Below are 12,348 nucleotides of genomic sequence, written 5' to 3'. Positions count from 1 at the left end.
CCTGATCTCTCTTTCAGAACCCATTATCCATGGATGCTAGACTTGATTTTCTTTTAGTGACACAGGTGGCAAGATATGACTTTTATTTCCTTTGAAAACAATTCAAACAAGCTTTCTGTCTTACTGTTTCCTATATGGCAGTTCGTTGCCTTCTATACCTACATAATGCTTTATCAGTGGGGGGGGGGGGGGCTGAGTTTTTAACATACGCAGTGGCGGAGCTTCATGCTCCAGAACCTGGGGGTGGAGAGCAGGTGTAGGCGTGCCTGGTGCGCGTCCTTGGGGCGGGGCGTGCTGCCTTTGGGGGTGGGGTGCCCAGTGCAGGCGGGGGGGGGGCAGCCATGATGGCACCCTGCTGGGATCACGCTGCCGGGGGCAGTGAGATCCCCCCGCACTCCTCTTCCTCTGCCAGTGAATACACGTGCCACTCTTATTAAATTCCTGGCTTTCTTCACACCATGTGTTACGTAATATTCCCCACCCCACCCTCAGTTCCTTCCACGTACTGGGTGAAGCTTGGAATCAAAGTTAAAAAGCTGTTCATGGTCTGTCTAGACTCGTCCAAACTTCCACTTTTCCTGCCACTTTCCCCTGGGAAAACCCACTGTCTACTACTGAATTGGAATGAAGACCAATTGATTTTCCTGCAGATTCAACAGGTGCGGACAAGCCCTAGCTTTATATAAAAAGTAATAACTGGCAATAAGACTTTATAACACAGTCAGTGCTCATGACGGTGCAGAGAGGGGTTAGGGTTGGCAGTGCACACAGACTAGAGTTCATGGGGAACAAACCTCTGTTTGCCTGCACCGCCAGTTAATTCTGCGTGGCAAATTAATTATGTGATTTTCCTGTATTGCTCTCATTCTTATTGTTATTATTTTAAATTGTATACTGCCCTGGGAGCCATATAACGAAGGGTGGCAAGTTTTTTATGTTCAAAAATACATAAAAAATGATAACAATATCAGCAGCCATTTCCCTTTTTAAAAATGTACAGTACAATTAACTGAAGAGCTGCCATTATAAATCTCCTTGTGCTAGGAGTTTTAAAACTTCTGCTTATCTGTAAACACAATGTACATAGGTGGAGCTACATAGAAATAATGGGCCCACTCCTAAGGTATATAGTCCCACCAGCCTCAGCCCTTGCATTGCAGTTTCTTGACAGATCTTCCTTCCACCCTCCCTGTATGTTGGCTTTATATGCTTGACCTTGCTATGGACTTGGCTGGTCACCATATTTGAGGCTGGAGAGGAATTTCTCTATCAGAAGAACTGCCTCTGTCTGTTGGTTTTGACTTCCTCATTGTCACAACCTTTGCAGTTTAAGCATTGGGTAAACCTTAGCCTTTGTTGGAGGGGAGGTTGTAGACTCTGCCTGCCCCTCCAGACTTTGGGGGGTATCCCGTTAAATGAATCTCATGGGAGTTGCTTCTGTTCGGACACCCAGCTGTTGGCTAGGGCCATAGTGCTCCTTAAGGAGGCAATCCCTTTGTGGGGGTTCCTACTTAATGTAGGTCATAGGACCTCTTCAGATTGACCCCTGTAAGGGATACATCCAGAAGGGGGCTGGTGTCAGTGGTTATACACAGTGCCTATGCCAGTGATGGCCGAACTTGGCCCTCCAGCTGTTTAGGGACTACAGTTCCCATCATCCCTGACCACTGGTCCTGTTAGCTAGGGATGATGGGAGTTGTAGTCCCAAAACAGCTGGAGGGCCAAGTTCGGCCATCACTGGCCTATGCAAAAACTTTTACATCTGTAATCAATGAAGATATTTCCTGATTTGATCCAAAGTAATGTGTCCTGTCTGTTTATATGGGAGTCGGATATTGAGGGGTAACAGTGTGTGGCCCAGGCAAAGATCCTAAGAATTGCAAGAAGCCTATTCCTTCCCACTAGAGCCCTTCAAAAACACTGAAAAGCTGCCCCTCTAGAATAGCATTCTATGGTCTAGTTTAGCACAAACCATGGTGTAGGATGAACATGCGTGCATGTGGGCTTGTGGGGGAGGTGATTGCAGCTGCTTTCTTCCTTCCTGGGCCATTTTGCTGCTGTGCTGTAATGACCTAACCCATAATATGGGTTACGGCTTGCGGTTAGTCTGAAGAGACCTAAACCACAAGCCTGGGGTCATAAGGCATGCTAAGCCAAACTATGGCTTAGCTCGGTGCAGTGCAGGAGCAAAACAACAAGGGAGGAGGGAAGTGACTGCAATTTCTCTGGGAACCTGCAAGCTCACGTATCCAGATTAAACTGTGGTTTGAGTTAGTGTGACTTGCAAACCAAGCCAATGTGGCACGGGATGAAATCAGAGATCCTGCTCTACCTTGTGAGACAGAAGTGCTGAGTATGATGAGAAGAGCTCCATTCAATCCTAATCAATATAAAGATACTGATGACTGTAACCATCAGTATTATACTAATACAAGTGGGGCCTTTTATTAGTAAAAAACCTTGTAATATGGAGTGTTTCTCTTGAGGAGGCCAGCCAGCCAGACATGCCCCTTCGCAAAAACTCTGTTCAACACACACACACACACACACACACACACACACACACACACTTCCCACTCTCCATCCACACTCAGCATTCTGTGCCTGCTCAGTCCCTATTGGGATGTTTTTGGGTCCTTCCTCTTTTTAGGGTTCTCCCTATTTAAGGGGGTACTTTCATAAACATTGAGGTATCCTTAAGCCTGCTAATACCTTCTAAATAAGGACTGGCACTTGAAGAATGTTGGAAAAACCCACAGGAATTTTTATTAGCACCTTACTCTCAAAGAAACTCTCCATTAACCTTGTTGAGGAAGACAGCATTGGACAATAGTAAGCCTCAATGGCTTGACATGAGATCTACTTCATACAGTGGAAGGACTAACTGCATTCCAAGTGTATTCCAACATGTATTCATGTTTATTTATAATATATCTAATACCCTTTAATACCTCAAACTCCTAACATGCAATCCTAAAAATGTTTTGCACTTCCCTTTGAGCAACAAGACAATTTGCAAAAGATACTAATTTCAAACTAAATAAACTCTTAAACCAAAATTAAATGAACAGCAGACATAGCATTAAAGCTTGTTAAAGTAGCAGAAGATTGTTATTCCTTTTTTGCAACAGAAAAAAAACCCTACAAACACTGCAATCCCACACATGCCTACTTAGAGGTAAGCCCCACTGAACTCTAGAGCTTACTCTAGAGTAGACATGTGTATGATTGCATGCATGGGTTTTACCCAGCTGAGTCATACACCCTTCAAAACCAGTGGACTTAAGCTAGTTATGACTAACTTAAGTCTATTGATTTAAAGGGGTCTACTCTGAGTATGACTTACTTGAATACAACCCTAAGAAGTTGCTATGACTTCAGACTAACAACCTGGGGAGCCTTTCGCTGTTTTCTGCCTTAAAGACAAACTAAAGGGCACAGTCTCCTTTATCTAAACTAAGCACCAACTGTGTAAAGATCCTGATTATCTGAATTTTCCTGGCTGCCCTTCATCTACCCACATGGTATTCACCTTATATAAATAACAATCTCCTGTCATGTCTACCTGAATTTCTGATTACAAGAGTAAACTGTATACCCCTGAGATGAAGTTAAAACAAGAAGTTGTAGCTATCCTGTGGGTTGCACTTAAAAGGCAAGTCCATTGCTTGCAACGCTTCTAAAGGGAAAGGTTTTGAGTTTTGTTTGAAATAGAAACAATATAGCCACAGAGCTGGGGCTCTTGCTAAGGATGGCTGGCATTGGACAATGCTATTTTACTCATTTTACTCCTGCAACAGGAATCAGGAAAAAACACCTGTCCTCCTCTCATATTAACATATAAGTCCACTAGATCAAAAGCTGCCATGTGAGCAGACAACCTGCATTTGATTCCACCCAAATTTATTTTTAAAAAGCATTTGCAAATTTGTCTCTGCCATAAAATTTCTCCATATAAGCTTTCTCCAACCCATGCCCTGACCCCAGATTTTTGGACTACAACTCCCAGCAGTCCAAGCCAACATGGCCAGTGGTCAGGAATGATGGGAGTTGTGGCTCACAATATCTGGAGAGCACTAGGTTGGGCAAGGCTGCTCTATAGTTTGGAGATTCCTAATGCAATTAGTGTCGAGAGCTATTGCTAGATTTTTTTGCCCCTTTGTGGAATTTCCTCTAGGAAAGATTGACAGGGGAAAAGGAGGTGGGAGGAGAGGGGAAGTGAGAGAGTACGAGGAATTAGAACATCTTACGAACAGAGAACAGAATCACACAACACTAGAACCGTGGATTCCAAGACACAGTAACATGACAGATGGACACAGACAAGACAGAAGATTGCTACCCAAGGAGACTGGGGAGGGAATGAGGGAAGCAAAAAGACTTAACAAATCAACATAAAAATAATAATATAAACACTGGGGCTGCTAAAGTAGCCAATGGTATTTGAAGAAATTATCCAATAAGAAAGTCAACTATATAAGAAATTAAATGGTTTAAGAACTTAAACAGCTATCCTCCCGGCTCCCCAAAAGGTACGCTATAGAATTGCTGGGTTAGCCTGAATGCGTCACTCTGATGAAACAAGATGGTTGTCACTATAGCCCATGCATTAGTCAATGGAGGTCATAAATGGTTAGTTATGTCAGCTAATAACTACTGCATGCCACAAAAATGTGCTTGCACGGACCCCAAAAGAAATAAATTCAATGCAACAGATATTCTGCACTTGCAATAAAATTCTTTTTATGCCATCAGCCGTTTGTATGTGAGGAATGGGTTGGGGTTTGGAGGAGGGTTTTTAGAGGGACTTTCCCCCTATTGTTACATTTCTTACTTTGGAAAAAAAAAAGCAAAATATGTCTACCAAGAAGGAGAGGGACTTTCCCCCTATTGTTACATTTCTTACTTTGGAAAAAAAAAAAAGGAAAAGGAGAGAATAAGACACTCCACAGAAGCAGAGGGGCAGGGGAGAAAGAAGGGGGATAAGGCAGAATAAAATAAGGGAAGGTGGAACAAGAATCTTCATTCTTTTGTACACAACTTTCTTGGGTGAATTTTTTTTTCAATATGGAAAATTTGGAACATTTAGGATGGCAAGAAAAGATTTTGTTGCCTTTGTTTGATTGCAGATCTATATCTTTCTTGAGTGGACCAAATTCTTATTTCATAGGACATTCTCCAGAAATAAAACATAAAACTTCAGCAATGAATTTCAAATTAAAGAAAAAAATGGCAGCATGGTGCCACCATGACTTAAATAATAATAATAATAAATAATAATAATAATAAATGAATAAATTAAAAGCAACGGTCAACCACCAAAAATTCATGCGGCACAAGATGAGGTGAAACGACAGAAAATGTTCTTCAAATATATACAGTGTGTATATCTACCAATATAAGCACAGAGTTAACCATGGCTAGATTGATAGATATACCTGTATATTTTTTTTCTCCCTGCCCCAGCCCTCCCCAAGGATAACTTGTGGATGAAATTATTATTAAAAATACTTAACATAAATTAAAGGGGGGAATGCTCTAAAAGAAACCTTGACATGCTTTGTACACTAATTAATAACAATATCATGCATCTCTCCACATTAGTGGATGACAGGATTAGATGAGGGCATGAATTTCTGTGTAAACATGTGACTGGATGATGAGGGCTATTGCTAAAATTGGTTTTTCATTATTCTATAACACACATATATATATATGTACACACACACACACATATATATATATCGTACATAGTGTACATATAGATATCAAATCCTTGAGGGGGCTTTTGGGGCTTAGAAAGGAGAAGGGTCAGTACATTAAAATCAAACCATAAAAACCATACAAATTAAAATAAGAGGGACCTTATAAGGCATCTGCATGAACAATCAGTAAAACTTGCTCTTTCGTTTTTTTGTGTGTGGCATAAGAAAAAAAAATGCATGTAACTAGGAAGTTCCATCCAGGGACGGCCCTGTCATTAGGCCGAGTGAAGTGACTTCTTCAGGTGGCAAAACCAGGGGGAAGAACCAGCTGACCCATGGCTGTTCCTCCTGAGCCTCAAGGCTTGCACCTTTATGTATATAGAGCTGTAGCCTGTCCAACACCCCATAACTAGCCAACAGAGTCGTACCTTGGATCCCAAAAGCCTTGGTACTCAGACATTTTGGAACATTTAGGATGGCAAGAAAAGACGTTTTGGCTCCCGAACGCCGCAAAATGGTTTGTGAGTGTTCCGGTTTGCAAACGTTCTTTGGGACCTGAATGTCCGACAGGGCTTCAGTGGCTTCTGATTGGCTGCAGGAGCTTCCTGCAGCCAATCAGAAGCAGCACTTTGGTTTCTGAACGTTTTGGAAGTCTGTTCGACTTCCAAAACAGATTTCGTTTGACTTCCAAGGTACAACTGTGCTGAAATTAGATTCACCTGCCAGTCCAATCCACAAGGAATGGCAGGTGCGGCCACTATCTTGTCCTTTGCTGCAGAAAGAAAACGGTTTTGGGCTGGTCCTGGTCCCATCAAGCAGTCTTTGTTGCAAGGCAGCCCTTGTCTTTGCAGTTCTGGCCCTCAGCTCAGACTTACGTACATCGTTGGTGTTTGAGCAGAGACAACTGGCCATAGATGGAAGAAGCTCGCTGCTTATGCGGCCTGCAAATTCTTAAAAGGGCAAATCTGTATGTGCGGCTTGCAGATGTACCTAGCATTCCTCTGATTTCACACATGTTTTGCCTGGCACTCGCACTAAAGCTGGCATGTTTTAGTGCAATACACTTTGGACCTTCTTATTTCTGTGGAGCTTTGCTCTATGCAGACGCTTGTTAGGAAAAGCCTGCTGGCTTTATTCAGTGGTGTGTCAGCTTCACCTTATCAAGCTTCTCCGAAGAATAAAATATACTGACATTTTTGTTCTGCAACAAACAAACAAAATGCAGGCAGGGATTGCTGTCAGGATGATAAAACTAAAGTCAGCATACATGAGCTGCGTAAACACTGGGGGCAAAAAGAAGGCTTAAAACCATAGCGAAGGAGTAATGTTATACTAGATTTTGTTTCTGTCTTCTTGTTTTGGTGAATACTGTAAGGACACCAGGCTGCAGTTTTATTCCGTTTTTTCGCTTATCCGTGTTAATCTGAAAATTCCAAATAACTCATCCACAATTACCTTTTGCCCCACGCTTCCTAGGCACGACAGCATGTTTTAAAACTCTGCATCTGAGCACTTTTTTTTTTTTTTTTTGCCTACCCGTTTTCCCCAGCAAAACCTGCTCTTTAACACTGAGTAGGAACAAAAAGGCAATTTGGGTTTTCTGTGGATTGCCATTTGCTCTGATTCAGTGGTAAAAAGTGGGGGGCGGGGGCGGGGATGGACTGACACCCTGAAGGCAGCCATGTTTAGGGAAGTTTTTAATGTTTAATAGACTACTGTATTTTAATATTCTGTTGGAAGCCACCCAGAGTGGCTGGGGAAACCCAGCCAGATGGGTGGGGTATAAATAAATTATTATTATTATTATTATTGTTGTTGTTGTTGTTGTTGTTGTTGTTGTTATTATTATTATTATTATTACTCCTCCTCCTCAGACACAGTGTTTTAAAGTTCAGACCTGTGCTTTGAAATGTGGCACAAAAGGTAGCCTAGATGCGTCCAAAGAGGCTCTGGATGCACATGGTGCTTAAGGACATCAGAAAAGCCTGTTGGATCAGGACAATGGACCATCTAGTCCAGCATCCTGTTCTGACAGTGGCCCACCAGATGCCTGTAGGAAGCCCTCAAGCAGCACTCTGAGCACAAGAGCACTCTCGCCTCCTGTGGTCTCCCGCAACTGGTATTCAGAAGCGTTACTGCCTCTCACTGCTACCATTCTGCTGCACTATTTGCTCCCCAAATCACTTCACATCCAATGGAAGGCATTCCTACATGCCCTGAAATAAATGGGAGAGCCTGGGCATGCAGGAAAGTTTGCACACCACAGTGCATAGGTTTTGGAGCAGGCCAACGGTCTGTACAAACTTATCCTGGGGGGAATTGAAACAGTCAATTAGCACTTCCATATTTAAGGCTGCACTCTGATGCACACTTACATGAGACATAAGCTCTACTGAACACTGTGAGACTTACTTACTTCTGAGTAAACATCCATTATGCAGTCAATTTCTGTCTGTGTACTGGGAGAGGAAATGAAAAAGTCCCTCCATTTACGTAACACTCAGCCCAGCACAAAGGCCTCTCACATTGCATTTTAGCTCTGCTTTGATCTCAGAAATATAACACAGGGCTTAGCTGGGAGCCACCCAGAGGTAACAAGTCCACCTGGATTGCATAGTGTTGCCAGGCACCAGCTACCTGTGATCAAGCAGATGTCTAGCACAGTTGGGATTAAGCCGAAACAGCTAGGTAGGGACATTTCTCATTTTGGTATTAAAAGAGATGATATAATGATTTTTGGATGCAGATAAAATGAATTCGGAAACTCAAAGATCATTCTAAAAGCTCATGGGCAGCTGTCACAAGGATTTTTTCCTCCCTCAGACAATGAAATTTCATAATTGGGTGAATTTTCTGCTTATTTTTTTGAAGACAGCAAAGTGGACGAGGACCACAGGACTTCTCTACACTACATTGCATTTTAACCCATTGGTTTTCACCTCAAGAAATAACTGCTGTCCCTTAAGTCATCCAGGGATAATGTATAAGAGAAGCTGAACGATAAAGGAAGAGGATGGGATGCCTTCTATGTTAAATGCAAATTTACTGACAATCAGTGAAGGGGGTCATAGGGAGTGGCTGGAAGGTTGGTTTATCCAGCTGTTTGCTCCTGAGCCACCTGGGAAAGAAGCTTTGCTGCCCAAACTCCTACAGCAGTAAGGGCAACATCAGATGCAGTCCTAACACCTGCAATTCTATGCACATAAATTCAACAGTGTTCACTAGAAAACTTACTGTGAAGTAAGTGTGCATGGGAAGGCAGCTAAATTATGTTTCTCCTTTTGGGGTTTTCAGTGTAATATGCAATGGGGAAATTAACCAATCTCCCCCATATCTCTTGAGCTGTTTCACACTTAGAACTCATGGGTCTCAAAGCAGAAGAGAAGGGACCACAGCTCATTGGCAGACCACTTGCTTTGCAGAGAATCATAGAGTTGGAAGGGACCCCAAGGGACATCTATTCCAACTCCCCTGCAATGTGGAAATCCTGCCCACCACCATGCCTGGGTGGCTCAAAACACCAACCTTCTGGTTAACAACAAGACACACCAACCCATTGCTGTGAAACTGAAGGAGATGGCTTGAGAGATCTGAGTGCATTTGCCCTAAAAGGAAAAAAGATGGGGATGGGCGGACCAAAGTGCTAACAAATTTGTACCATTTAAGACAGAAAAAGAGTGAAAGGAGACACTTCACCAACTTGGGAGTAGTTGAGCAAAGCAAAACACACACTGGCAGTAAAGCCTGGTCTCATTTGATGTTCCTTTCAGTTCTGTGGTTCTATGGCACGACCCCTATGTTTCCAAACGGCATCTTTATGGATGAAGAGGCATTTTTCATTTTGTCGCAGCCTGCTTCATTCACTGATGCCACATCTCAAGGTTCTGTGCCACTGCAATTCATCACCATGGAAGTGGCTGTGATATTGCCTTCACAACAACTCTGCAGGCGATGGATAAGAGGAGCAGATTGATAAAGGGGAAGAAAGGCTTCTGTTTTAAATGCAAATTTCTTGGCAATCAGCAAAAAGGCAGTGGGTAGGAGAGTTTAATGAGGTCCTGAAAGATTAGCAGAGGAATTTGAATCAATGATTCCTAACTGCTATTTAGAATACCAACTCTGGTGCTTTTAGCCCTTTCTTAATGAAACAGATTGTTTATCACCAACTTTTGGGGGGCAGGGAGCAGGGTTGCAGCTTGGTGCGGTTGTGGCGGATCAGGGCCTCTTCCCAGCTCTGGTGCGACTGGGGGAAGAGCGTCACTTCCTCCTTCTCCTGTTGCACTGAATGCTTGGGCTTGCCTACAGTTGGAACCATTCAGAAAAGCCAGAGTCATGGCCTGATCTTTATGTGATGGGGCTGCCCAAGGTTGAGTGGGTAACCCCAGCAGAGGACCTTGCTATGGAAGGATTTGGCTTCCCTATTTGGGGCCAGGGAGGATTTCGCTTCCAGATAATTAGGCCCATTTGGGGTTTTTGCCTACCTTGTAGTGACTGTCACAACTTGATGGCAGATAAGGAATTGGGCTGGATCCTTAGTCTAAATGGATGGGGGTGGGTACCCTCCTCCACTCCAAAGGATCAGGGTATCCCCTTAAAGGGACCCGGTGGGGGTGCATCTGTCCTGTCACCCCAGATGGGGTACAGATGGGCCATGGCACCCCCTAAATGGTGATCCTGATGGGGGGATCACTCTGATTTGATGTGCATCATATGGTGATCCTTGATCAACCCTGCCAAAATAACCAACCAGCAAATGGGCCAGTTGATTCAGGATACACACCCAATGCCTTTACCAAAACCTACAGGCATCTGTAACCAATAAAGTTGTGGCCTGTTTAATTCCCAGCTGGGTTTTCTGTGTTTCTGTGGTTATCGCAAGCTTATCATGCCTTGGCTCCATCATCTGTGGCTCTACCACTACAACCTTGTAGTAACTGCTTTGCACTTGTAAACAGAGCACAAAGTCTGGGTTGGGTGGTTTTGAACAGCCATCCTTGTCTCCTTCTTATCTGCTGACTCTGCAACATGTTTGTGGACTGAATATGACTACAATGGGAGGATTAGAAAAAGTTGGGGGGAAGAGTCGTGGGGTGGGAGAAGGAAATAGTCAATAGAAGTTCTTTTGTACTTGCCCCATGACAACGGCTTGATTTGCATCTTGTATGTGCATAGTATGGCTTAGTGGGACTCCATGAATGTGCTGGTTCCCAGAGAGGAGTTCACAACAGTTTTGCTCCCCTCTGGGCCTTTTAGCTCAGTACTGGGTGGTAGCTAAGCCTAGGCATGGCTTAGAATGCCATCCAAACCCAGGAGTGTGGTGGTTGTTGTTGATGATGATAAAAAACAGATTCATAGATCACTTCAAGCATAAAGTCTTTGAAGCAGTTAATGCATCTCCTTTGTAACCATGAACAAATCTTGGCTACAGATCACCACTGAGGCGGAAAGACTTTAACCACTATCCTGGGCTAAGCCAAACCATACCGTGCTGAGCTAGACAGCCTGGGGAAGTGCAATTTCCTCCTCAGCAGCCAACATGTTCACTCGTTCATGTTTGGCTTGGTGACAAGTGCGAATCCAGCCATCAAATGGATATAGTTTGATAATATATTATCAATCAGCAGTGGCTGCTGCAAGAATGTTTATGTTGATATCAGTAGTTAAGCAGGCCAAAACCTTTGGCTTAAAGAGCTTCAATGACATTTGATGGAAGAAAGCAACTCTGCCATTTTCTTAGACTGAACTGTGTATCAACTTATTCTTCAATTCATAATGTTATGTTCCTCTAAGTTTATCATGGAACTTCCCAGGTACATGCAAAGCCACAGTGGTTCTCATTACTGCCAGAGCAAGTCCTACCCCTAAAATGCAAGCAGAATATGAGGGGTGGAAGAGAAATGTGAAAGCACTAGCCTTGGGTGGCTTTTATTATTATTATTGTATTAATCTGAAACACTTCAGGGTACTATGAACATAACCATCTGATGCTTGGATTTTAGAATTTTTTTAATAGAAAAATTAGCCTCTTCAAAATAATAAAATCACCCCCTTTTTAAAAGGAAACGAAACAAAAATAAAACAAAAGTAATAAGCTTGTCTACGTGTTTCACTTTTAGGACAGATTCTCATAAAAATCAATTTTGTACACAGAAATTCAATGAAATTCTGTTCTCTATTATAGAAATGCTTAACTCATGGCAAGCTTTGAAATAAAATAAAAATAAATACTTGGAAGAATTCATTAAAAATAAAATAGACTGCAGTTGCCTGCTGGATATTAATACTGTCATATCTATCCCACCAGAAGAAAAGCCATCAAACCATCAAAATGTATCTAGGGTCGAAGGGAGAAATCGAGTTGGTTTCAAATTGCCACCCTAAGTTTTGACCGTTCAGTGGATACATTTTGAAGCATCGCTGCTGCAGGTAACATGGCACAGCTTAGTATTTTGGAATGACTATGCTTCAGTCCTCAAATTGTTTGGGTAAATAGAGTGGATACACCGCCATGTTAGCCACATTCAAAATCCCATGGGCACATGGAACTTTCACGGCATATTTTCACATCCATCAAGAAGAATTCAATGACAGATATGACAATAGCTGCATGCTGGGTTTTCTTCTTCTTTTTAGTCAGTAGTCC

At 42.8% G+C, this 12,348-nt stretch overlaps 1 protein-coding gene across 33 annotated transcripts in view; it reads right to left on the bottom strand.

Moving 5' to 3' along the window:
- Positions 1–12,348, bottom strand: part of NRXN3 (neurexin 3) — a 1,187,696-nt gene that overhangs the window by 31,802 nt on the left and 1,143,546 nt on the right. The gene's annotated exons all lie outside the window — the stretch shown is intronic.

This window comes from Podarcis tiliguerta (assembly GCF_965153285.1).
Source record: "Podarcis tiliguerta genome assembly, chromosome: 1".
NCBI classification, from domain to species: domain Eukaryota; kingdom Metazoa; phylum Chordata; class Lepidosauria; order Squamata; family Lacertidae; genus Podarcis; species Podarcis tiliguerta.
The sequence above is the reverse complement of the archived record's forward strand: the minus strand, read 5'-3'. Positions and strand labels throughout refer to the sequence as shown.